Source organism: Mobula birostris, chromosome 5, assembly GCF_030028105.1.
Source record: "Mobula birostris isolate sMobBir1 chromosome 5, sMobBir1.hap1, whole genome shotgun sequence".
NCBI classification, from domain to species: Eukaryota; Metazoa; Chordata; class Chondrichthyes; order Myliobatiformes; family Myliobatidae; genus Mobula; species Mobula birostris.
Window position 1 is genome coordinate 33,321,834 of NC_092374.1, and position 27,892 is coordinate 33,349,725.

Sequence of the window (27,892 nt, forward strand, 5' to 3'; positions counted from 1 at the left end):
TTCCGGCTCAGCTGGAGGCCAGCATTAACGTCGCTTCGCATCTCCTCCTAACGCGTTGCTAAGGTTGCTTTTACATGTCGTACACGCTGGTTTGTTGAAAACTTACACATTTAAAAATAGGGCTAGAGATGGTATAAGAATACTTTTATTTTGAGCGGTCTAAGTTTTAGGACGTTAAGGTTCTGCTCAAATAGAAAGCCGATGTTTTAAGGTTTACGGAAATGGCGATTTCCGGCGTTGATATGAAGCTTCTGTTATTGAGAGTAGTTGTCACAGGTTTCGTTTTCTCGGGGGTTGTATTTTCTTGTGTTGCTCCAGATTGCACCGTCTGCAGTTTTTTTTCTTTCTTATTTCCTAAATCACTTTGCTGTTCCAGAAGCCCATGTGAATTAGAGATTGAATAGTGTTAAGTTCTTAGAGTTCTTATATCTTTAAGAACTATGAAAAGACTTTGGATGCATTGTTGTATTAACATTGGTTGCTTATTGATAGTATTTCCCGCTGCCGTCTGACATAATCAAAGACTAATTCCCAACCTGGTTCTTTCGTTCGTTCTTTCTTTCTTCCTTCCCTCCCTCCCTCCCTCCCTCCCTCCCTCCCTCCCTCCCTCCCTCAGTTCCAGTTAATTGTGACAGCAGCACATTTTGGCCCCATTAAATAGCTGTCCTAAGACAAGCTATCGTTGAACTGAATAACTAATTATGTATTTAAATGAAATAGAACAAATTAGAACACTACAATACAATAAAACTGTGTATAGTTCCTAATTGTTATCGACAGAGGAATTCATCCAGTATAAGATACCATGTATTGGGTGTTCAGGGAGGGGTAGTACCTCTGGTGAAGGGGCTTGTTGTGTCCATTCTGGGATAGCTCACTAATCTTTGGTCCCCACCAGGCACTCAGCTCTCAGCTGTGGCTCCAAATAGCTGTTTGCATGTGACAGCAGCCTTGCTGTAGTACACCATTTCGACAGGCAGGCTAAATGAGGTGAGGGTAGCCAGGGGACCTCATACCCTGGAGAATTAGGAACTTGTCTGATCTGGCATGTGAAGTCAGACTGGATAGATTAGATCAACAGTGATATCCAACAGCCAAGAAGGCGGTCCTGCAACACTGTGTAGAGCGAAGGGCATAAGGAACAGAAGAAGTCATGGTTATCCACTGCAACCAAGGAAGGCCGCAGTCTGTGATGATTATTTGTACCATGGGACCCAGACTTCCGAGGTTGAGAGAGTAGAACTGTCTCAATACGAAGGCTTTTCCACTTTGAAAACTCTCCTGCACAGGTTTCACCGTTATCGTCGGATACAATGGACAACTAACACGCTGCTGTGTTCTTTTGAATGACTAAATGATCAAAATTAGCAGAGACCCTAATACAGATAATGGACTGCCTTCATACAATGCTTTTGATGACTACATCCTCCCAATCTTCATTTTCTTTGTAACATTTAAGATGATTGTTGATACCTTCAAATTCTTCATGTTCCTGACTTGTTGAGAAGTGAAATCTTTTTATTTTCACTCCCAGCCATTTCTGGCATCACCAAACCTGAATGCTTGAAACTGCGAGTGTTACTTCTTAGTTCTCGCCAACTATCAGTGACACAAAATCACTGCTTTTTGAACACAAGCACATACAACTGGTGTATTTAAAAACTGTTCACTCTTAAGCACAGTGTAGTGTCTAACAGCCATACAAGTTCATGCATCTGATGCTAGTTAGAAACTGTTCGGCAACAGCCTACTGCCCCAATTAAGTAGTCTAGCGTCCCAAATAATGAAGGAATTCCTGGCTGTCTTCTCAACTAGACACAAATACTCGCAACTCTAGCTGGTGACTAGCATGCTTGAGACGTTTCCTGTAGAAAGCATCTCACTGCTTTGGGTTGTAAAAAAGAATTCAGCTTCATTTGGCTGTAGGAATAACCATAATGTATCTTTTTATTATGGGTAGGGGTTAACGAATCGAGGGGCTGCACTGCAATCTGCATGCCAGCAAAATTGTTACTATAGGTTTGCCACCCCTGCTTGGGCAATCCACCTTGATACCCTCACTGGAATCTTTGCAGACTGCCTGGAGATGTCTGTACTCCTCCAGTCTTTGTGGCAGAGACTTATCTGGCCATTTGAACCTGCTGATCATGGCTGATCTTTCACCAAAGTGCCATTTTTCAGCAATATCCCTTGATTAATTAATGCGCACAAATCTACTGATTTTGGTTTTGAATGAACATACTGACTGAGCCAAATTGATAGAGAATTCCAAAATCACCATTCCCTGAGTGAAGAAATGTCTCCTCTTGTCAGTTTTAAATGGCCTGCACATTATTCTCAAACTGTGACTCAGCCCTTGATTTCACAGTCAGTGGAAACATCCTCCTTGTATGTAATCTGTCAAGCCTTTTTTTAAAAAAGTTTGTAAGAGCAATCTACTGTCATCCATCTAAATTTAAAGACTGCAAAACTAGTCTACTCAATCTCCCCTTGAATAGCAGACTTGTCACGCCCAGAATCAGTCTAATAAGTAACAACAGAAAATGCTGGAAACATTCAGCAGGTCAGACAACATCTGTGGAAAGAGAAGCAAAGTTAATGTTTCAAGTCCAAGATCTTTAATCAGTTAACTGGATCCTTTCTGACTGATTCTGCTCTGCTGAGTTTCCAGCACCCTCTGTTTTCATAAACTACTAACATCCTGCAATTTTATTGATTTTCATCAGGCTAGTAAATCTTCACGATTCTATGCTAAATCCATTCTTGGGTAAGATGACCAAAACTGTACTTCAGGTGCAGTTTTACCAGGACCTTGTTCACTTACAGTAAGACATTCTCACTCCTGTGAAGGCTAAGGCACAATCAGCATTCCCAGTCATTTGCTGAATCTGTATGTTGGCCTTCAAGCTCACTTGGGTCCCTTTGCACAATGAAAGATGTAGCTTCCAGTTCCTGTCCGTGGCAGATAGTGAGCAAACCAATACAAGGAATAAACCTACCAGTCCTCACTAATATATCAGTGATAGATGCATCTATGCCTGATATATTGATTGATATATAAATGACCGGGATGAAAATATAGATGGTGTTTAGAAAGTTTGTAGGCAGTACAAAGATTAGTCATGGATAAAGTAGAAGATTGCAAAGGATATAGTGAGATACAGATCAGTTGCAGATACAGACAGAGAAATAGCAGATGGAGTTTCATGCTGTACTTTGGGAGATCAAATGTAAAGAAAGATAATGCAGGATCTTTACTAGTGTTGGAGGAACTCAGCAGGTCAGGCAGCATCCGTGGAAATGATCAGTCAACGTTTTGAGCCAGAACCCTTCATCAGGACTGAAGAGGGAAGGGGCAGAGGCCCTATAAAGAAGGTGGGGGGAGGGTGAGAAGGGGAAGGCTGGAAGGTTCCAGATGAAAAACCAGTAAGGGGAAAGATAAAGGGGTGGGGGAGGGGAAGCAGGAGGTGATAGGCAGGAAAGGTGAAGAAGGAATAGGGGAAAGCACAATGGGTAATAGAAGGAGGTGGAACCATAAGGGAGGTAGTAGGCAGCTGGGGGAGGGGGCCTGCTTGACAAGGTGGTAAAGAAGATGTGTGGTATTTGACTTCGATTAGTAGAGATGTTGAGTTTATGATTTGGAAAGTTACAGTCCGTTAGAGCTTTATAAAACCCTGGTTAGGCCACATCTGGAGTATTGTATTCATTTCTGGTCACCCTGTTTTAGGAAGAATGTGGAGGATGCTGAAGAAGTTCACCAGGATGCTGCCTGGATTAGAAGGTATGTGCTATAAAGAGACGTCGGACAGACTTGGATTATTTTCTCTAGAGCAGCAGAGAAACATGTTTAATAAGATTATGAAAGACATGAATAGAGTAGACAGCCAGTATCTTTCTCCCAGGGTCAAGTGTCTAATATTAGAGGGGTGGTGGGGGGGGGGTGAATTCAAAGGAGATGTGTGGAAGAAGTTATTTGCATGTGGAGTAGTGGGTCCTTGAAATGCGCTGCCAGGGGTAGTGGTGGAAGCAGATATGATAGTGTTTAAGAGGCTATTAGCTTGGCACATGAATATGCAGAGAATGGGGGGACATGTACATTATGTGGGCAGAAGTGACTAGCTTGGTTAAGTATTTAATTATTAGTTTAATTATTTGGGCACAACATCGGCCAAAGGGCTTTTTCCTGTGCTGTACTAGTTAAAAACAATGCAGCTAGTCAAGCTCCCCTGCAAATTTCTCTCCTTCTCATTTTATCCAGCTCTTTTTTGATGGCTGCAGTTCAATCTGCCTCCACGTACAATGCATTCCACATCCTATAACCTCGTGGATTAGCATGCCCTGCACTCTGCCATTATCAACCAGTCAGAGGATCAGCACTAGTTTAATAACAAATGCAGAAAGGCATGCTGAGGGCAAACCTAAAAATACCTGGTGTACATGCATGCTAACAGAAAAAGGAATGCAAAAGATCGCCAGACAATTCCATAACCAACTGATGAGATAAAAAATCTGTATTCTTGTCATATCCAATTGTGAGTGCTAATAAACAATTGAACAGTTACAAGGAAGAGGAGAATCCAGGAATATTCCCATCATCAATAGTGGTGAGTTCAGCATGTGAGGACTAAAGAATGTGGCTGAAACACTTGCAGCCATATTCAACCAGTTGTGCTGTTGGATGAGCCATCTTGACTTCCACCTGGGATCCCCACCACCATATGAGCTAGTCTTCAAATAATTTTGATGGCCCGTGATATTAAGAAACAGCTGAGAGCATTAGATGCAGAAACCTCTACAAAAGTAGACAGCATCATAACCATCAATAAACTTAAATAAACTCACATTCTGGAAGTTGAAACAGAAAATGCTGGAAGGACTCAGCCAGTTAGGTGAGAGGAGTTAAGTTTAAGAGAAATGTGCAAGGTGAATTTAGGGTCCAAATCTAGGACCTAGGTTAGAATCTGGCAGCAGGATTGAAGTATGGAGCGGGGGCAGGGTTGCAGAGAAAAACCACAGGATAGAAAGCAGGTTGGAAGCCATTGGCGGGGGACGAATGGAGGAGATCAATGAAAGTCATTGAGTGATCTGACATTGTGTGGTAAAGATCAGAGTGATTGGCGAAGGTTATAGAGTTGGAGGTGGGGGAATGAAGATTGGCAGCATTAGGGATTTCCAATTGTGGCAGAGCAGATGGTAGATCAGGCAGGCTTCATTCAGCAATTATGTGAAAATACAGTAATCTCGTAGATCTAGCTATTGAACCTTTTTATTTCTTCAATTGCTGGGTTTACTGAAGCCCAGCATGTTCATCTGACAGAGGGTAAATTTAAATTGGCAGAGAAATATGAAAAACACAGCTTCATAATATTTAAATTACTAAGGGAGCTGACTAAGCTTGCTTATTCAATGCTAGAGAGGCACCAAGGATCAAATTGTTAGGATTCTTAATTGGGTATCCAAGGCAAATGTCTGTTTTTAATTTTAAATGAAAGATACCGCTAACAGCATAGGACATATTTGTGAAATTAATTTTAGCCAATATCTAACATTTGGCTCAGACAAAATGTACTGTGTATTACACTCCTGCTGTAGGGCATAGCAGATTTTCCTTTTCTCGCACTGCTAATTATATCTTTACTGAAAATGGTTGGATTCATACTTGTTTAGCAACTATTAGTGATAACAGTCAATAAACATACAATCTAAAGAACTCACCCCTTCATACCAATTAGTTGCTGTGTGTCTTCTTGGATGACTAGTTAACCTCCCAACCTTTGAAGTTTATTTTCTGCTTCCAAAAAGTGAATTCAGATTTCTAGGATTAACTTTATACTGATACTGGAGCAACAGATAGTCTGCTGGAAGAACTCAGTGGGTTGAGCAATATCTGTAAGGTGGAAGAAAGTTTTAACATTTCAGATCAAATCAGGATGAAGAGTTGAGGAAGGAGAATGCTGATATAAAGAGGAGTAAGGGAATGGTGTGACAGGAGCCCAAGAGGGGTGAAGGGTGACAGCTAAGTAGGGGAGGGGAGGGTTGAGTTAGGAGACAGCAGGTGGCTGAAGGTTGGAGAAGATGCAGAGGGGAAAAGAGAGGCAGATGGAGCAAAATGGGAGGAAGGAAGGCTGAAGGTTTGAGACAGCTGCTGGAGTGTGATATGCAGAAACACCACAGCTACTGACTGATGCTGGAATCTGATAAGTAAGGGAGGTGATAATGTAAACCATTTGGGGAGAGATGAATGCAAGTGGAATCAAAACCAGATGTGTGGGGGAGAGGCCTGCAGGTGAACTGTGTGTGGAGGAATGCATGTCCAGTTGTAACCAAATTTATCATTTGTATTTTCATTGTCAACAGAAGGTCAAGTTTACAGGATGTCTATAGAAGACTATTTTGACAAGGTCCCACACAAGAGATTAGTGTGCAAACTTAAAGCACACGGTATTGGGGGTAAGGTATTGATGTGGATGGAGAATTGGTTAGCAGACAGGAAGCAAAGAGTAGGAATAAACGGGACCTTTTCAGAATGGCAGGCAGTGACTAGTGGGGTACCGCAAGGCTCAGTGCTAGGACCCCAGTTGTTTACAATATATATTTATGACTTGGATGAGGGAATTAAATGCAGCATCTCCAAGTTTGCGGGTGACACGAAGCTGGGCGGCAGTGTTAGCTGTGAGGAGAATGCTAAGAGGATGCAGGGTGACTTGGATAGGTTAGGTGAGTGGGCAAATTCATGGCAGATGCAATTTAATGTAGATAAATGTGAAGTTATCCACTTTGGTGGCAAAAACAGGAAAACAGATTATTATCTGAATGGTGGCCAATTAGGAAAAGGGGAGGTGCAATGAGACCTGGGTGTCATTATACACCAGTCATTGAAAGTGGGCATGCAGATACAGCAGGCGGTGAAAAAGGCAAATGGTATGCTGGCATTTATAGCAAGAGGATTCGAGTACAGGAGCAGGGAGGTACTACTGCAGTTGTACAAGGCCTTGGTGAGACCACACCTGGAGTATTGTGTGCAGTTTTGGTCCCCTAATCTGAGGAAAGACATCCTTGCCATAGAGGGAGTACAAAGAAGGTTAAGCAGATTGATTCCTGGGATGGCAGGACTTTCATATGATGAAAGACTGGATGAACTGGGCTTATACTCATTGGAATTTAGAAGATTGAGGGGGGATCTGATTGAAACGTATAAAATCCTAAAAGGATTGGACAGGCTAGATGCAGGAAGATTGTTCCCGATGTTGGAGAAGTCCAGAATGAGGGGTCACAGTTTGAGGATAAAGGGGAAGCCTTTTAGGACCGAGATTAGGCAAAACTTCTTCACACAGAGAGTGGTGAATCTGTGGAATTCTCTGCCACAAGAAACAGTTGAGGCCAGTTCATTGGCTATATCTAAGAGGGAGTTAGATATGGCCCTTGTGGCTAAAGGGATCAGGGCGTATGGAGGGAAGGCAGGTACAGGGTTCTGAGTTGGATGATCAGCCATGATCATACTGAATGGCGTTGTAGGCTCGAAGGGCTGAATGGCCTACTCCTGCACCTATTTTCTATGTTTCTATGTCTCTATATCCAACTTACATGTATTGGTTCAACATGCTCATATTAGTTGATGACAGGCAATATCTGAAGAAAGGTGACTTCACCATATTGTATTGTTTGTAACAGAATAGGTCAGATCTACAGGTCCCATTTAATTGATACTCCTGATTACAGGCTCCATTCTTTGTGTCCCCTCCTGATAAGTGTCATTTATCAGTTGTTAAATCACAAACAAGAAGATCTGCAGATGCTGGAAATCCAAGCAACACACACAAAATGCTGGAGGAACTCAGCAGGCCGGGCCTGATGACAGGTCTCAGCCCAAAACGTTGACTATACACTTTTCCATAGATGCTGCCTGGCCTGCTGAATGTGTGTTGCCTTATCAGTTGATGGGTGACTATATCAATTTTTTTTCTGTTGGAACCCTGTTTATTATAGTCATATTGGGCATAGAAAAAAATAATCTGCATTAAATAAAAGTACAGTCATGTAATTTTGGATATTATAAAGTAGCCAAAGATAATAAAAAACATTACTATGGCAAAGTTATTTCCCGTGGTAGGGGAGTCTAGGACAAGAGGGCACGACTTCAGGATTGAAGGACGTCCATTTAGAAGAGAGATGCAGAGAAATTACTTTAGTCAGAGGGTGGTAAATCTGTGGAATTTGTTGCCACGAGCGGCTCTGGAGGCCAAGTCATTGGGTGCATTTGAGGCAGAGATAGATAGGTTCTTGATTAGCCAGAGCATCAAAGGGTATGGGGAGAAGGCAGGAGAGTGGGGATGACTGGAAGAATTGGATCAGCCCATGATTGAAAGATGGAGCAAACTCAGTGAGCCGAATGGCCTACTTCTGCTTCTATATCTTATGGTCTTATTACGGATATGGTAATGAACAATATAAGAATACAAGATGAGACCCAGAGGAATGATGGGAGCAGAGCTGTATACCCTGTGTACTACATGGTCTTTAAGAAGACCCTGCATCTTATGCTGGTGTGGAAGGTGAGAACACATGGGATCCAGGTAAGTAAGCAAATTGGAAACAAAATTGTTTGAAGGTAGGAGGCAGAGGGTGGTATTGAAGGGTTGGTTTTCTAATTGGAGGTCTGTGACCAGTGTGTGTCACAGGGATCAGTGCTAGGGTTTGCCATACAAAATAATGGTTTAGATAAGAACGTTAGGTGGCATGATTTGTAGGTTTGCTGAGTACAACAAACTTGGTGATAAAGTAGACAGTGAAGGTTTTTTTAAGGTGACTGCAGAAGTTGGGTCAGCTGGGAAAGTAAGCTAATGAATGACACTTGCAATTTAACTCAAAGACTATGCTGTATAGATTTATGACTCTGTGACACAATTCACTTTCCTAATTGCTTGCTGAATCTGCATATTAATTTCAAGTGATTCATGCACAAGAAAATCTTGGTCCCTTTAATTGCTCACAAAAGAAATAGATTGGCACAAAGTGACAAAAAAAGAAACAAAAGCTATTGCACAAAAATAAATTGTTTTTTTGTGCAGAGTGGGTGGACCTAAACTGATTCTATACATGATCTATGCAAGATCTATGCATAATCTAAACAGGATTACCCTGGTATTACAGAAATGTTAACTATTGATATAGCTGTGTGTAAGTTCTAGGTTTTATAAACCTGAAACGTACAGATTTTGTTGCAATCTTTGGAAAATGGGCACCATAAGTAAGAGTTTAAGCAGATATTTGCACTGTTTGGATGTATATAATGGCATATGTTGAGAAGTTTCTTATTAGTTATTTCCTTGGCAACAAGTTTGTGAGGAAGTTCAAAATGCCAAATATAAGCAGAATTTGTAATTGGTCATGATTTTGAAATGCTGCTGTTTATTAAATGAAATTACCAAATATGAATTTCTAATTGCAGCCAATGAAAGAGGAAACCAAAAGAAGTGCTTCAGCAGAGAGGAATTAAACAGAATAGTCTTCAAAGAATGACAGTTTTAGGTAACTACTATTCATAGCTTATAAAGGAGCCAAAAACAAGGACTTTTTAAAAGAGCTCATACGCTTTTATTTTTTTCTCTTTGTTTTCTTTTTTGAGGAACAAGCTAATAATTACAGTTTTAATTATAATTTATTATTTATTGATATTTGGTTTGTATATGCTTGTTCAAAGCTTAATGAAGGTGATTAAATAATGTTAAGTGAGTGCTAGTTCTAATACTTTTTTTAATCTTTCACTGAAGATTGGAGAACAAATCTGTGGTGCACTAGAATTATTTCTGTGGCTTAACAGTTCTTAAAAACAGTTTTCACCTGAGTTTTAACTCAGGTCCTCTAGACCCAGCAACAAACTTTTCACCTTTCACCCTTAAGCCATGACTTCTAGTTGTAGTCCCACTCAACCTCTGTGGAAAAAGCCTGCTTGCATTTACCCTATCTAATTTTGTATACCTCTATCAAATCTCCTCTCAATCTTCTACATTCCAAGGAATAAAGTCCTAAGCTATTCAACCTTTCCTTATAACTCAGGTCCTCTAGACCCAGCAACAAACTTGTAGATTTTTTCGCTGCTTTTTCAACTTTATTTGCATCTTTCCTGTAGGTAGTTGACCAAAACTGCACATAATGTCCTAATCAACTTCAGCATAACATCCCATCTCCTGTACTCAGTATATTGATTTATGAAGGCCAGGTGCCAGAAGCTTTCCTTACAACCCTATCTACCTGTGACACCACTTTCATCGAATTATGGACCTGTATTTTCAGATTTCTGTTGTGTAGCACACTCCTCAGTGCCCTACTGTTCACTGCGTAAGACCTGCCCTAGTTGGTCCAACTGAAGTGCAGCACCTGGCACTTGTCTACATTAAATTCTATCTGCTTTTATAGCCCATATGGTCCAGATATGGAGTCAGCTATTCACAACTGATGTAAAGGTTTCAGATGTCATCATTTCAGAAGAGAAATTAAATGATTTTTGTACGTAGGGATTAGTCACTTATTATAAACCTCTTCATGATTTTGATTTTGTTATAACTGATAGATAAAAATGGTGTGTAGGTAAAGAGCCAACATCATTCTGAAATAGGCTGTTTTGGTGGGTTTCATTTCCTGGCAGTAATGTTTGAAATGTTAAGGAAATGTTAATGGCACTCCACACAGCTTTAGACCACCTGGACAACACAAACACCTATGTCAGGCTGCTGTTCATCGACTATAGCTCAGCATTTAATACCATCATTCCCACAATCCTGATTGAGAAGTTGCAGAACCTGGGCCTCTGCAATTGGATCCTCAACTTCCTAGCCGGAAGACCACAATTTGTGCGGATTGGTGATAATATATCCTCCTCGCTGACGATCAACACTGGCGCACCTCAGGTGTGTGTGCTTAGCCCACTGCTCTACTCTCTATATACACATGACTTTGTGGCTGGGCATAGCTCAAATACCGTCTATAAATTTCCTGACAATACAACCATTGTTGGTGGAATCTCAGATGATGACGAGAGGGCATACAGGAGTGAGATATGCCAACTAATTGAGTGGTGCTGCAGCAACAACCTGGCACTCAGCGTTAGTAAGACGAAAGAGCTGATTGTGGACTTCAAGAAGGGTAAGATGAAGAAACACATACCAATCCTCATAGAGGGATTAGAAGTGGAGAGAGTGAGCAGTTTCAAGTTCCTGGGTGTCAAGATCTCTGAGGATCTAACCTGGTCCCAACATATCGATGTAGTTATAAAGAAGGCAAGACAGCAGCTATACTTAATTAGGAGTTTGAAGAGATTTGGTATGTCAACAAATACACTCAAAAACTTCTATAGTTGTACCGTGGAGAGCATTCTGACAGGCTGCATCACTGTCTGGTATGGAGGGGCTATTGCACAGACTGAAAGAAACTGCAGAGGGTTGTAAATCTAGTCCTCCATCTTGGGTACTAGTCTACAATGTACCCAGGACATCTTCAGGGAGCAGTGTTTCAGAAAGGCAGCTTCCATTATTAAGGACCTCCAGCACCCAGGGCATGCCCTTTTCTCACTGTTACCATCAGGTAGGAGATACAGAAGCCTGAAGGCACACACTCAGTAATTCAGGAACAGCTTCTTCCCCTCTGCCATCTGATTCCTAAATGGACATTGAATCTTTAGACACTACCTCACCTGTTTTTTAATATACAGTATTTCTGTTTTTGCACGTTTTTAAAAAAAATTTTCTCTGCTAGATTATGTATTGCATTGAATTGCTGCTGCTAAGTTAACAAATTTCATGTCACATGCCAGTGATAATAAACCCGTTTCTGATTCTGAAATATAATTCAAACACATTCACATTTTACTTATTTAAAGCTATCATTTGAATTAATCAACAATTGGTTGTTATTTCTGAATGCGGTAGCTGCCTTTCTAACAAGTTATCTTTTAATGACAGTAGAGAGAATTTTAACCCTGCAAAAACTAGATAGTGAAAACAGTTTATCTGAAGATGAAAAATTCAGTGCTTATTCTATACCAGAACACATTGCCTAGGCACAAGATAGGATGTTGTTCATTTGGTTATAGTTAAGAAAAACATTTTCTTAATTATTTTCTTTGCGGCCTTCTGGAATTAACATTGATTTTTTTCAACTTCATATCAACTGCTCTCTCATTGTTTGCTGTTCTTGGGTCCCCTTCTCACATCATTTCTTTAAAATGCCGTTCTAACAGTTAGTACTCATGTTTCTTATCACATTAACCTACTATATCTTTAAGTAGTCTTTTGTCTTACATCTCACAGCTTTTCCCCCTGTAAATTGGAAATAGTAAATTGGGTAACACACATCAAAGTTGCTGGTGAACGCAGCAGGCCAGGCAGCATCTGTAGGAAGAGGTGCAGTCGACATTTCAGGCCTGGCCTGCTGCGTTCACCAGCAACTTTGATGTGTGTTGCTTGAATTTCCAGCATCTGCAGAATTCCTGTTGTTTGCGTAGTAAATTGGGTGACCACTTTGTCGAACACCTCCGCTCCATCCACCAAAAGCAGAAATTTCTAGTAGACAACAATCTTAATTCCAATCTACATCCCTGTTACAACATGTCAGTCTATGGCCTCCTCTTTTGCCATGATGAGGCCATTCTCAGGGTGGAGGAGTAACATCTCATATTCCGTCTAGTAGCCTTCAACATGATGGCATGAACACTGATTTCTCCTTCCAGTAAATTTTTCCCTCTTCTTGTATTCCCCACTCTGGTCTCTTACCTCTTCTCCTCACCTTCCCCTGGTGTCCCTCCTTCTTCCCTTTCTCTTAACAGATTCCTTCTTCTACAGCATTTACCTTTCACACCCACTTGGCTTCACCTATCACTTACTAGATAAATAGCCCTCCTTCCCCTCCCCATCTTTTTATTCTGGCATCCTCCTCCATCCTTCCAGTCCTGAAGAAGGGTCTTGGCCCAAAACATTGTCTGTTGATTCATTTCTTTCTTTTCAAATCTTTTTATTGTTATATTATACAGAAAAAATAACATGAGTACATTGAAGTAACAACACTTACAATTCTCAAAAAAGACATTATCTTAAAGATTGAAAAAAAAATTTGTGATAACAAAAAAAACCTACTAAGCAGAAAAGTGAGGAAAAAAAGACTTGATTCATTTCTATAGGTGCTGCTTGACCTGCTGAATTCCGCCAGCATTTTGTGTGTGTCACTCCTTCCCTTGTTCTGGTGAAAGGTCTTCCACTGTTTTGTCTCCCTAACAGATATATCTTGGTTGACCAAGTTCTTCTAGTTTTTCTGCTTTTGTTTCAGATTCCAGCATTTACAATTTTATTTGTTTTCTGACGATGCTGGAAATACCCAGGGCAGTTTTGATGTACGATATTTACATTTCAGCAGCTCCTGCGTTCCCCTCTCAGAGTGCCAGTGGGTTTTTGTTTTATGTTGTATTCTCTCTCTAAATGTTCTTGTTCATCTATTGATCAGTGACTCAAAGGGCACTATGTGATTTGAAAACTTTGATCTACACTCCATCATAAATATTTTCTTTGTTCTGTTCATCCTTCCCCCTCGCTGCAATATTCATTTCTTCAGTTCTGATGAAGGGCCTTTGACCTAAAACATTAATTCTGTTTCTCTCTTCCCCTATGCTCCTTGTAATGTTGAGCATTTTCCAATACCTACTATTTCTATTTCAGACTTCCAGCACCTGCAGATTTTTTGATATTCAGTTCAACATTCACTGATAGGTCACAGAAAAAAAAGTAAAGATTTGCAGCTAACACCTAGATAAAATATTCAATGTTGTAATCTACTGTTTCAGACTGGATATTTCTTATTATATGGACCTTTATATTCTGCTTCTGATTAAAAACTCTCTATAATAGCTGATTATTGGGGATGCTATGTGGTATTAGAACATAGAAAGTACAGCACAGTACGGCCCTTGTACATGATGTTGTGCCAACCTTTTAACCTACCCTAAGATCAATATAACCCTTCCCTCCCACATACCCCTGATTTTTCTTTTTGAGTCCTAAATCTGTACTACCACGCCTGCCAGCACATCCCACATACCTACCACTTTCTGTGTAAAAATAAACTACTTCTGAAATCCTCCCCCCATACTTTCCTCCAATCACTTTATACTTGCACCTTATATTTGGCCCCCCTGACTCCATCAAAGTGATTACCAACAGTCTTGGTAACCTGTACACCCTTGTCAAACCCCATGTTAGATCCCTTGGTGTGATATTTGATTCCACCTTTAAGTTTGACAACCAAGTTAATGCAGTAGTAAAAGCTAGTTTTTTCCAGCTTCATACTATTGCCAAAATCAAGCAGTTTCTCTCTTTCAAAGATCTCGAGAAAGTCATCCATGCCCTTATATCCTCCCGCTTGGACTACTCCAATTCCCTGTATACTGGGATTAGTCAGTCATCCCTGTCCCGTCTGCAACTGGTCCAAAATGCCAGAGCTAGGCTCCTGACAGGTACCTGGAAGAGGGACCATATTATTCCTATGCTGGCCTCCCTCCACTGGCTGCCAGTATGGTTCAGAATTGATTTTAAGATTCTCCTGTTTGTTTATAAAGCCCTAAATGGGCTGGCCCCCAGTTATATCACAGACCTTCTAGCCCCTTATTCTACTTCCAGGTCCCTCAGGTCGGCTGACTTGGGGCTCCTGGCTGTCCCATGATCTAAACTTAAGCTCAGGGGTGACTGCGCTTTTGCTATTGTAGCCCCTAGACTGAGGAACAGCATTCCCCTTCCTATCAGATCTGCCTCCTCCATCGACTCTTTTAAATCCAGGCTCAAATCTTACTTTTATTCACTAGTGTTTGAATCCTCCTGATGTGGCTGATTTTTGGCTTGTGCCTAGGCCCTTGCGTTGTTTCTTTTGTGCCTATAAGCTGTTTGCCCTTGTTGGTAATGTCTGTGTTTCTTGTATTTGTAATTTTAGCTATTCTGCTCTGATCTGTACAGCACTTTGGTCAACGTGGGTTTTTTTTAAATATGCTATATAAATAAATTTGACTTGACTTAACTTGACTTGCACTCTCTTATGATAACTATTTCCACCCTGAAAAAAAGGTTCCTGGCTGTCCACTCTATGTGTGTCTCTTATACACCAAAATTAAGTCACCAAGACTGCAAGAAACTGCAGAGGGTTGTGGATACAGCTCAGCACATCACAGAAACCAGCTTCACTTCCACAGATGTTGTCTACATTTCTCATTGCCTTAGTCAAGTAGTCTCACCCACTCTGGACATTCTCTCCTCTTCCCCAGAAGATACAAACACATGGAAGCACATACTACCAGGATTTAGGATACCTTCTATCCAGCTGTTATGAGACAATTGAATGATTCCCTGGATCGATAAAATGCACTCTTGACCTCACAATATACCTCATTATGACCTTGCACCTTACTGTCTCTCCTGTTTTCTCCATGTAACAATGACTGTGTCTCCAGCAATCCATCAGTTAATCTGATAAGTTTGCAGATGACACCACCATCATAGGACTAATCACCAGAGGTGATGAATCCAAATGCCACCAGGAAGCAAACAAGCTGATGTCCTGGTGCAATCACAACAATCTGGAACTGGAAGCCCTCAAAACTGTGGAGATGTATATCAACTTCAGGAGAAATGAGTCTCTTCTCCAACCAATTATCATTAACAACTCTTCATTTTAACATTCAGGTTCCTGGACCTTGTCTGGGAGAACCATATCTCCTCCATTAATAAGAGGGCTCAGCAGAAGATATACTTCTTGTGTCAGTTAGTGCAATTCCATCTTCTCCAGAACATACTGGTACAATTCTACACTGCCATCATAGAGAGCATCCTCACATTAGCCTTTACTGTCTGGTTTGGTCCTCTCGCAGTATATGAATAATGCAGCAAACTGTCAGGACATCAGAAAAGGTTATCGGCTTCAGTCTATCATCACTGCAGAACTTGTATGTGTCCCGGATAAAGAAACAGGCAGAAAAAGTTGTGATTATTACCCACCCAGAAAACTGTCTTTTGCAAAAGCTTCCTTCTGGAAAGCACTGCAGGGCTATTAAAACAAACCAAAAACACCCACTCCATCTTAAAAGTTCCTTTCCCCAGGTAGTTAATCTGATCAGCCATTCTAATTAGCCCCCACCCCCTCTATTATCTCTGTCACTGTAAAAACTTTAAACCACTTTTTATAGTGCTGCTTACATTGTAAATACATGGTATTTATGTATTTATGCACATTTTATTCTATATGCTTCTAACTTTATTTTATATATATTCTGTATATTTGTTTAATGTTGCCATTTTGTTGCTTGTGGTGCCAGCACACCACAGGGATTTCCTAATACATCTAAGTGTGTATGGTGAATAAAGTTGATCCTTGATCTTTGTCTACCTGAACTGCACTTTCCCTAATAAACCAATTTACCAAATCAATTATAGCACTACTACATTCAGCCAATGGAAATCAACTAACTCAACATGGACACAGATTCAAATGTGGGACCTGTATGGCTTGCATTGCTCAACTTTTCATTTCAGAGGCTTTATGATGTATTGTGGCAGGAAAGGCGCATTTAAGGTATCTTTCAAAAGATGATGTTTTTAAGAATATGTGTACCTTTAGTCTCAGCAAGGTTATCCAAAGATAGTATCAAACATAAGTGTTTATTTCACCCCTGGGAGAAAGTGAAACAACATTGGTCTACAAGTTACCTCTTGCTGAAGGTGTTAATGGCTAGATATTAAGAGAACTTGTTCTGCTTTTTGGAAATATATTGTGCTGAGGAATAATTTTATCTCTCTTCATGAATGCTTAAACATTTCTAATGCATGTACTTCATTGGCATGTCAATGTAATCTTCAAATGAGACTCTAATAACATGCCAATGGGCATCCTTCTAAAACTGGTATCATTTCTGTAAACCTTACCAATTTGCCGGCTCTGAAAATATAGCAAATCTAAAAATTTTTAAACCATTAAATACTAATTCTTGAAATCATGAACATGAGCTAAAGCATTAATGCCTGGTCTCCATATTTTATGTTCCTGTGCTGCAAGCCACTTCCAATAGTAGTATCATAAGGTAAGATTTACACGGTCCTATCAAACCTGGACAATGTTGTCTCCTATATCAGAAGTTCATTGATTTCAGTTCTGCTTTCAATGCAAACATTCCCCAGAAGCTGGGAGAAAATGCTCTGTGTTGGGTCTCAATACCTTTCTCTGTAACTGGCTCTTGGACCTCCTAACAAAGAGACTAAAGTCATTTCTTATTGGCAGCAGCATCTCTGGCTCCATCACACTGAGCAATATCACCCCTACCAGGGCTGCATGGTTGCTCCCCTGCTGCTCGTACTGCAAACACAGGACTGTACTGCCAAATCCAGTTCTAACCACATCATTAAGTTCACTGATCACTCAACAGTGGTTGGCTACATCAGTAACAATGATGAAACAACATACAGGGAGGAGGTAGTGCAGTTGTAGAATGGTGTAAACAGAACATCCGAGTCACAACTGGACAAGACTGAGCAGATGAGTGTGGACTTCAGGGAGATGCAGGCTGTTCACTCTCTACTGCACATCAATAGCTTCTCCATGGAGAGAGTCAGGAACACCAAGTTTCTTTGCTTGCTCTTTACTCATGATCTCCCCTGGTCCCTCTATGCCACCCCTTTAGCTCGATAGCATAGCAGCACCTCCACATCCTGAGGAGACTGAGGCAAGCAAGGCTTACCCCTGCCCTCCTCCATTCTCACCACATTCGACTGGAGCATTATCAAGATTGTCCTGACCAGTTGCATCACTGTCTGGTATGGGAAATGCAATGCATCAGATTGCAAGACCCTGTATTGGATAATGAGGATTGCTGAAAACATCATCAGGGTCTCTTCCCCCACCCCCCCACTCAGGACATGTATCGGAAGCGCTGCGTACACAGTGCCTCCAGTATTGCCGAAGAACCCTCCCATCCTTACCACAATCTCTTTGACCTCATACTGTCAGACTAAAGCTACTGCAACATAAGGACCAGAATTTTTAGGCTGGGTAACAGCTTCTTTCCCCAGGCTGTTAGATTTCTTAACATACTGCTGCCACCTAGCACACACATACACTCTATCTGAATGGCCTGCAACCCCCCCCCCCCCCCCCCCCGGCTGGAGTGTAACTACGTGTGTTGTGTGTGACCCTATGTACTGTGCTTTGCACCTTGGCCCGAAGGAATGATATTTTGTTTAGCTGTATACACGTGCATGGTTCAATGACAATAAACTTGAACTTGACTTTAATAATGCTAACCATCCTCTGCATTCCTCGGCATCAGCAATTGGCTATAATAATCACTTTGCCTCTAAGTAGCCTAAATTACAAGCGAATTATACCAAAATGCTTTATTGTGTTATAATGCTATCATCGGAAAAAGAACTTTATATATTGCTTTCCATGCCATTAGCATGTCCCTAGTTTCTTCAGAACCGAAGGACTACTTTTGAAGTCTGCAATATCGAGAAGTGAAGCTGCCGGTACAGATGCAGCAGAATCCCAAAACACATTGATGAAATAAATGATCCAATAGACTTTAAATGACGTAGCTGAACGATAAATGTTGTTTAGGATACCAAGGGAGCTTCCTTGATCTTTTGCAAATAGTACCAAAGCCTGCCCACAAGAGAGAGCAGCAGACCTTGCTTTAACACCATCCGAAAGAGAGCAGTTGAAAATCAGCCAAGAATGTAACCACACAAGCATAGAAATAGAAATGGGAGTAAATAATATGATCCCCTGAGTCTTCTCTGCCATTTAAATGCATCTTGGATTATTTTCTTTCTCATCTTCACATTTCAGGATTCTCCCCTGATATTATGCTTTGCTCTGTAGCCAGAAATATGCTCAGTGGCTGAGGCCACTTTATTAAGTACATGCTCGTTAATGCAAATATCTAATCACCAGTCATGTGGCAGCAACTCAATGTATTAAAGCATACAGACAGGATCAAGAGGTTCAGTTGTTGCTCGGACCAAACATCAGAATAGGAAAGAAATGTGATCTAAATAACTCTGATTGTGGAATGATTGTTGGTGTTAGACAGGGTGATTTGAGTATCTCAGAAACTCTTGATCTCCTGGGATTTTCACGCACAACAATCTCTAGAGTTTATACAGAATGATGTGAAAAGCAAAAAAAAAATTCAATGAGCATCAGTTCTGTGGACAAAAACGTCTTGTTAATTAAAGAGATCTGATGAGAATGGGCAGACTGGTTCAAGTGGATGGGAAGGAGATGAATTCAAATAACCGTGTGTTACAACAGTGGTGTGCAGAAGAACATCTCTAATGGCACAACATGTCGAACCTTGAAGTGGATGAGCTACCTCCTGTACCTAATAAAGTAGCTACTGAATGTATATCAGTGTTACCAGTTCTTGAATATAACATTCCCCTTGTCTCAGTCCTAAAATACCTTTCTTTGAGAATGTAGGAATTCCCCAGTTTATCATTTACCTTATCAGTCTCCTCAGCAATGTATTAAGAACAAAAACATTCCAGCAGGAGTAGGGCCTCTCCAACCAGTTCTGTCACTCAATAAGACTGCTATATGTTTGAAGTTGGGCTGTGAACAGGACTGACAGTGCTTGCAAGTTCTAACTTCCATAATAACTATCGAAAACTAGGAACTTCAAAAGAAGAGTAAATAATGAATTTTGGTTACTCAGCTGCAAACGGAGAACAAGTGGTGTTTTGTTGATATGTACACATGATATATCATTATGCCCTCAAGAGTAATTTACCCCTCCCCTTCTCTGCAACTCAAAATCTGTTTAACTTTAACTGTATAGCTTACAACTACTCATATTTACAATTAATTATTATAGAAGGAACCCATTCAGCTTATCACATGGCCATCTGATTCTCCAGCCAACCACTGACAATAGGGGCAATATACCAATTAACCTATCAGCATGCCTTTGGAGGATACAGGAGCACTAGGGGAAGCCTATGCAAGAAATATCAGCAATATCAATGTGTAAATAATCACCAAAGGTTTTGTATGCTCACCAAATATTGTTAAGGATTTGGAATAGATAAACAGACTGCCAGCAATACAATGCAATACCACCAGCAAACCTGAAAATGCAGGAAATATATGGAAGGTCATTCAGAAACACTGAAGGGAGAAACAAAGTTAACATTTCATCTTTCATAAGAATGCAGAAAAATTAGAACTCACACATACTTTAAGTTGCAATGAAGTGTGGTGCTTGAGATAAGGGAATATTTGTGATAAAATGGAGTCCAGGAGCATAAGAATGATGCAGGCCGAGAGAGGATGGTGAAAGCATTTTCAAATCTGTCTGGAGGAGACATTATTGCAAGGAGATGAATGAGGATACAGAGAAGTGAGAAAAACAAAGCTGGCATCGCAAGATACAGAAATTTGTAGTTGCTGTATGTATGATTTCTAACTTTTCCTGTTTCTAAATACTGTCAACTTAAAGTGTAATTACCTCTCTCCACAAATGCTGTTTGACCTATTTTTGCAGCATTTTCTGTTTTTATTTAGATGTTATTTTAGATTTCCAACACCAGCATTTACTTTTACATTTTGACTGCAATAACATAAATTGCTCATTTAACATTATCAAAAAATAAGCTGTAATTTCCTCATTCTGATCTGTGTACACTTGAAAGAGACTGAAATCAGAAGTGATTATAATTGTATTACAGTGGACGGTATTATTTGCAATACATGAAGTACTGGAAGAGTTAGTGTCTTAGAACAGACCACCATTCACTTTGCATTTGTTTGAAAGTATCGTGTGGTATGACATCATCAAACATACATTGATCCCTCATGGGAGCCAGACGTTCTCTGTTATGTGGAACTAATGCAATCCCAGAGACTAGTACACATATGAGGAGGTCATAACATCTAAGGAAGCTAGTTAAAGATTAAAACTGTAGCAGTTGTGCCTACCTGTAAAAAAAATGCTTACATTTTGAATTTAATAATATTTGTAGTTCAATCAGGATACCTGTTCTGAGAACACTTGGGATAACAGCTCACCTCAGCATCCTTATTTGTAACAATTTTGTTTAAATCAACTTTCTATTGTAGAATAACTGTAAGTCTCCATTTGAAGACCTGAGTAGCCTGGTCCTCCCTCTCCAAATGAATTTATTGGCTTGCATCAGGAGTAATCTTGCTGAGTTGTCTGAGCAATACCTATGATGGTGACCAGGAAATCCGCAACTACAAGATTAGTCTCTGAATACGTCTGCTTCTAATATTTAATGGCATAATAACTGCAAAACATGAGGAGACTCTCATCCTTCTACTTTGGTCCAAGAGCAACAACCCATGTTTAAACTCTGCATTTATATAACAAAGCCATTAGTTCCCAAGCTCATTCTTTATTGTTTACATATATAACTTATTTATTGCCCATGATTCATTTACCTACCTTACATAAAAACACAAGGATCATGGCCAGTTCTCTACCTCATCTGCTTTCTTGCTTCATCATCATATCCGTCTCAGTCTTGAATGCCCTCAACAACCAATGATCCATAGCCCTCTTGGGCATAATAAACCAAAGCTTGACAAGACTCTTACTTCATTGTTTCAGTAGGTTCTTCTCAGTTTTTACAACTGCCAGTCAAACAAGTCCTGGTTGGAGACTCAGGAATACCGTCACACTCAGATGTAGAAGGATTTTGCTGCTTATGTAACAATTTTGTTTAACCAGTCAGGGATATCAGTCCTGAGCTGAACCTCCAAACTTGGAGGACCAGTGGACAACTCTTAGCCTGGCCTTTATCCTTTGACTGTTTGACATGGGTGACCCCACCAAGAGCCAAAGCATAAAGCCCTGATTCCAGCCAGGATAGCTCTCCAAGTCATTGAGGCATGCAAGCCTCCAAATCATGACAAGGTTGTGGACCTCTTGGAGAATGATAAACTCACAGTGATTTTTTTTTCCTCCAAAGGGAGGAAAACCTGAGATATTATCCTCTAAATCCACATTTTCCTGCCTTTCAAAATAAAGGAATCATGGGAGCTTGTAGTACAGGGAAGGCCATTGTTCTCTGTGTCCATGCTAGCCTGAAGTGGAGCTATTTAGATTAAAAACATAGAAACATAGAAAATCTACAGTACAATATAGGCCCTTCGGCCCACAATGCTGTGCTGAACATGTACTTACTTTAGAAATTACCTAGGGTAACCCATAGCTCTCTATTTTTCTAAGCTCCATGTACCTATCCAAGAATCTCTTAAAAGACCCTATTGTATCTGCCTCCACTACGGTTGCTGGCAGCTCATTCCACGCATTCACCACTCTCTGCATAAAAAACTTACCCCTGACAGACATCCCCTCTGTACCTACTTCCAAGCACCTTGAAACTGTGCCCTCTTGTGCTAGCCATTTCAGCCCTGGGAAAAAGCCTCTGACTATCCACACGATCAATGCCTCTCATCATCTTATACATCTTATCCCCTCCACTTCCTCATCCAGATATATCAGGTCACCTCTTATCCTCCGTTGCTCCAAGGAGAAAAGGCCAAGTTCACTCAACCTATTCTCATAAGGCATGCTCACCAATCCAGGCAACATCCTTGTAAATCTCCTCTGCACCCTTTCTATTGTTTCCACGTCCTTCCTGTAGTTAGGTGACCAGAACTGAGCACGGTACTCCAAGTGGGTTCTGACCAGGGTTCTATATAGCTGTAACATTACCTCTCAGCTCTTGATCTTAATCCCACAATTGATAAAAGCCAATGAACCACATGTCTTCTTAACCACAGAGTCAACCCGCGTAGCAGCTTTTTGTCCTATGGACACAGACCCTAAGATCCCTCTGATCCTCCACGCTGTGAAGAGTCTTACCATTAATACTATATTCTGCCATCATATTTGACCTACCAAAATGAACTACCTCACACTTATCTGGGTTGAACTCCATCTGCCACTTCTCAGCCCAGTTTTGTATCCTATCGCTGTCCTGCTGTAATCTCTGACAGCCCTCCACACTATCCACAACACCCCCAACATTTGTGTCATCTGCAAATTTACTAACCCATCCCTCCACTTCCTCATCCAGGTCACTTATAAAAATCACAAAGAGAAGAGGTCCCAGAACAGATCCCTGAGGCACACCACTGATCACCAACCTCCATGCAGAACATAACCGATCTACAACCACTCTTTGCCTTCTGTGGGCAAGCCAGTTCTGGATCCGCAAAGCAATGTCCCTTTGGATCCCATACCTCCTTACTTTCTTAATAAGCCCCGCATGGGGTACTTTATCAAATGCCTTGCTGAAATCCATATACACTACACCTACTGCTCTACCTTTGTTTTCTTCCGTGACACTCAGTTATATTAAAAGGAGTTGATCCATTTAGCAGAAGACTAACCGGTCTGATGTCATGGACCTCCAGGGTAAGGTCAAAATGACCCATTAATTTAACATTTATGCTTATGTATAGTTACATAAGCATGCTGGCCTCAACCATACAATATTCATGAGCGGTTATTTAATTGTACATTATCCTTGACCATTTGATGTGGTAGGACTGCCTAGATTTAATCTAATTAATTAACTGTAGAATCATTTAGTTCTGCCAAAAGCGTGCATTTAGATCTGTGTTGGATCTTCAGTACATTGACACTTCAATTTTATGCTTCAGCCATGCACTCCTTTCACCTTGACTCTTCACTGAATTAAGGTTGGTCTCCTGGTTCACTCCTTGTTAGAGCATTACAGCTATGCCAAGCCATGGGTATATAGATTGCAGTGAGATGTAGTTTGTTTGTTGCTGATAGCTCTTAATACTTTACAGATACACAGTTTTGTATTTGCTGGATCTTTTCTGAATCAACATAATTGAACACAGAGTAACGCAAACAAAATGCCGGAGGAACTCAGCAGGTCAGGCAACATTTATGGAGAGGAATAAGTAGTTGGCATTTTGGGTCGAAACCCTTCATCAGGACTGGAAAGGAACATAGAAGGCTATTTCACATGCTATGGTAGATTAAAGAGAATGAGTTCAAGCTGTTTTCCCAGTCATTTTGGTTCTTTCGTAATTTACCTCAAAAACAATATGGGAAGTTGGTGATTCAGGACTCAGCTAGATGTGATGTTTGGACATAGAGGATCCCCTCCCTCCTGTCTCTGCCCTTGATATCATATTCTCAACTGCTGTATAACATGGAAAATTACAGAGCCTGCATCTCTTGCTTCTGTTTGGAAGAGCCTGAGAGGTTGATGAACCTGAGATGATGGCAAGCCTGAGGTGATGTCGGGCTGCAATGAGAGCAATCCATTTTGATTGGATTGTTCTTCCAATTTAGATACGAGTGCCCTGATGCTTGTGATAAGGGTATTGCAAGATAACAAGGCTGAGTGTAATGTTGTTGCTTTGAGTTTCTAGCTCAACACTAGGTGGTTCATCTAATTTAATTTGTTTAGTTGTTCTGAAGCACTGCAGTCTTTCTGTGCAACGAGATGATTTTCTAGGCCTTTTTAGAAGGTGATTAAAAACCAATCATACTCTTCAGAAATCAAATCAAAAAGATGTTGGAAACACTCAGCAGGGTCGGTAGTGAGTCACTATGTCATTTTGTAGCCAGGAATATGATAAAAGATGAGCAAGAAGATAATGCTGGCTGCTGGTTTAGTGGCATCAGTTCCAGACTTCAAGGCAAGTGGTCCTGAGTTCGAATCTGGCCAGTGCCTTGCACACTTTCCATCGTGCGGGGTTGAGCTTCAATCTAGCAACTCAGTGTCATTTAAAAAAAACAGACAAAATGCTAAAGAAACAGCAAGGTTGTTGCCTGATGCATCATGGCACAGAAAGCAACAACAAGAAGATAATAGGGATGCATTTAGATTTAGATTTATTTATCATAAGAACATCGAAACCTACTGTGAATTGTGTCATTTGAGTTAACAGCCAACACGCCCAAGGATATACTGAGGACAGCCCACAAGTGTTGCCACACCTTCCAGCACTAACTAGCATGCCCACAGTGTTCAGCAGGACAACACAGAACACAACAAAACAGAACATACTAAGCATCAACAGCAAAACAAGCCCCATTCCTCCTTCCCACCAACACACATACACAGTCCTCCATTGCCAGGACAGGCTGTCTTCTTCGGCCTGCAGCTTCCCACAGACTCACGGATTCACAGACTTTGGGCCCTGGGTTTGCCAGCAGACTCTCAGAGGTTCACAGACCCAGGCTCCTGCCATCAGGTCTCAACTTCTGAACTTCCAATCGATCTTGGGCCTTGATGTAGACTACTTAACCAGCCAAGTTTCATTAATGAAACCCATTCTAAGAATCAAAAGATAATGTATCTTATTGTTTCTTGAAATGTAAGAATTCAACAAATCATTGCAGACTAATTCTTCTTCCAAAATAAAACTTTCTAAATAATAATATTATTTATAGATCACTTTTCATACAGACAATGCAGTTCAAAGTGCTTTACAATGGATAAAAGTACAAACACGAAAATAATATAAAAATAAATATGAAAATAGGAGACAAATAGATTCTAGTTAATAGCTAGGTTAAATAAAAAGGTTTCGAGCTGGCATTGAAAGTGTCCGCTAGGTCTGCATCCCTTATAGTTTTATGTATTGAATTCCATAGCTTAGGAACATAGTTCAAAAAAAAATTATCTTTTGAGACAGATTGTTTAAATTAAAAGACTGGCAGAAGACAATTAAGAGTTTTAAAAACAAGGAACAGAACTTTAAAATTAATTCTAAAGGAAACAGGAAGCTTAGTATAGGCGTGATAAGTTCCCTAATCCTGGTTTTAATTAAAAGTCTAGCAGCTGCATTCTGAATGAGTTGAAGTTTGTTAATGGATTGCTTCGGAAGGCCAGTAAAAATTCATTGCAATAATCTAGTCTATTCGATATAAAGGCATGAATTAGTTTTTTCAGCATTATTATGTGATGAACCTTTGCAATATTACTTTGTGTAGTAATGCTGCTCTGGTCACTTCCTTTATGTGGGGTTTAAAATTCAAACCTAATCAAGGATTACACACAGGCTATTTACTTCTGATTTTATAAGAGAAGCCAAATTCCCAAATCAGGTTTATCTCTTTTGGTTTTGAGACCAACCAAAATTGTTTCGGTTTTATCTTCATTTACTTTTAGGAAATTACTGCTTGTTTATGGCAGCCAAACCAGCAGTCAAAGAAGATAGGGTGTTATCATTGTCAAGCTCAACGGAGATGTACAATTGTGTGTCATCTGCATAACCGTGAAAGTCAAGTTTATGCTCTCTAATGATATCTCCATGTGTAAGAAGAAAAGCAGGGGACCAAAACAGCTTCCAACCAACACCAAAAGATACATTGTAACTCAGCAAACTGGTCTTCAAAACAAACAAAATTTTTCTCTCTAATACATATGAACAAAACCAATTAAGAGCACTATCAGATAGGCCAACTGAGTTCTCAAAGTGATCTAGGAGAATGTTGTGGTCAATTGTGAAGACAGCACTTAGATCTAGAAGAATTAGAACTGAGACTGTTGGTATCAGTGCTAAGCTGAAGGTCACTGACAATTTTGGTAAGTGCCATCTCCATGCTGTGGTTTGCTCTAAAACATGATTGAAGCTTTTCTAGAATATTGTTCTCATTCAGAAAGTTCAGTTGGTTGGAAATTACTTCCCCAAGAATCTTGCCTCAGAGGGAAGATTTGATACAGCCTGTAGTTAGTTAGTACCTCACTATTAGGGTTTGGCATTTTAAATAGGGGTGTGACCGCGCAGATTTGAAGGCATCTGGAAAATCTAGTTTCAGGGGATGTGTTAATAATTTTCCAAACAAAATTAAAAGTGCTTTTAAAAGAGTTTTTAGAACTCTTTTAAAATGGTAGGACAGGATCAAGACAGCAAGTAGACTGTTCACTCTTGGTTACAAACTTGGCGAGTTCTGAATTAGAAATACTTGTAAATTTTGACATGGTTGCTGCTTTCTTAAGAGGTTAGCTACAGAGGTTACCAAAATTTATAATTATACTCTCCCTGATGGAAGTAATTTCGTTGGTAAAAATTATTACATTCCTCACATTTTGTGATAGTAGTTTTGAGATCAGCTCTGCTGAGAGGAAGACTTTTCAAAATATTTAGTTAATTTATTTAAAGTCCCAATTAACTGTGAAGATTTTTGATTTCACATATCTACATCACTGTTATGGATTTTTAGGACGTGATTGTCACAAGGAAAAATAATAAATTTGTAGTGAGCTGAGCTCTCAAGTTACCTAGGAATGTGATGGGAGCAAATCACAAGTGCAATAGCAGTGTATTACTTCACCAGCTGAGTACAATTAAGTGATCCCTGTCCTAAGCACCAGCTTGCATTTCCTCCCTTCCCATGGGGTCTGACGTACCCAACCTATATAATTAGCTATTGACGTGTCAGGGAAAAAATGGGAGGTCAATCCTAAGGCTGTTAAAGTCAATGCCAAAACCCTAAATGTTGCAAAATAGCTAAGCTGTCACTTGAACTTACATAGACCTCCAATGGGACAGTGTTAAAAGCCAAGACCCTGAAGGTCAGAGTGGAACTGTGAATTAAAATAGGTAACCATAAATTTGTGTATCGGCAAGTCGGGCATGGACTCTGGTCACCTTATATAAAGTGATAACATCATCTTTCATTCTTCACAAATATTTCCCGATCTGGTGAGCGTGTCACTAATTTTTGTTTGCTTGCTTTTATTTCAGGATTCCAGGAGTATAATATTCTGTCGTTTGCTTACACGCTGAAATATGTTGAACAGAGCTGGAGGCGGTGACCTTCTAAATCAGAGGGAGGAATGTTGCCACTGAG

The 27,892-nt window shown here is 40.3% G+C and overlaps 1 long non-coding RNA gene across 3 annotated transcripts; it reads left to right on the plus strand.

Moving 5' to 3' along the window:
* Positions 1 to 4: 4 nt before the first annotated feature.
* Positions 5 to 27,892, plus strand: LOC140197616 (uncharacterized). 3 transcript variants are annotated; one of them, XR_011885976.1, is made up of 4 exons: positions 5 to 63; positions 3,728 to 3,781; positions 9,449 to 9,528; positions 15,099 to 16,964. It is a non-coding gene; the product is annotated as an uncharacterized lncRNA (long non-coding RNA). The 3 variants fall into 3 exon arrangements; XR_011885977.1 differs by lacking the exon at positions 15,099 to 16,964 and adding an exon at positions 27,787 to 27,892 and having other exon boundaries at positions 9 to 89; XR_011885975.1 differs by having other exon boundaries at positions 9 to 89.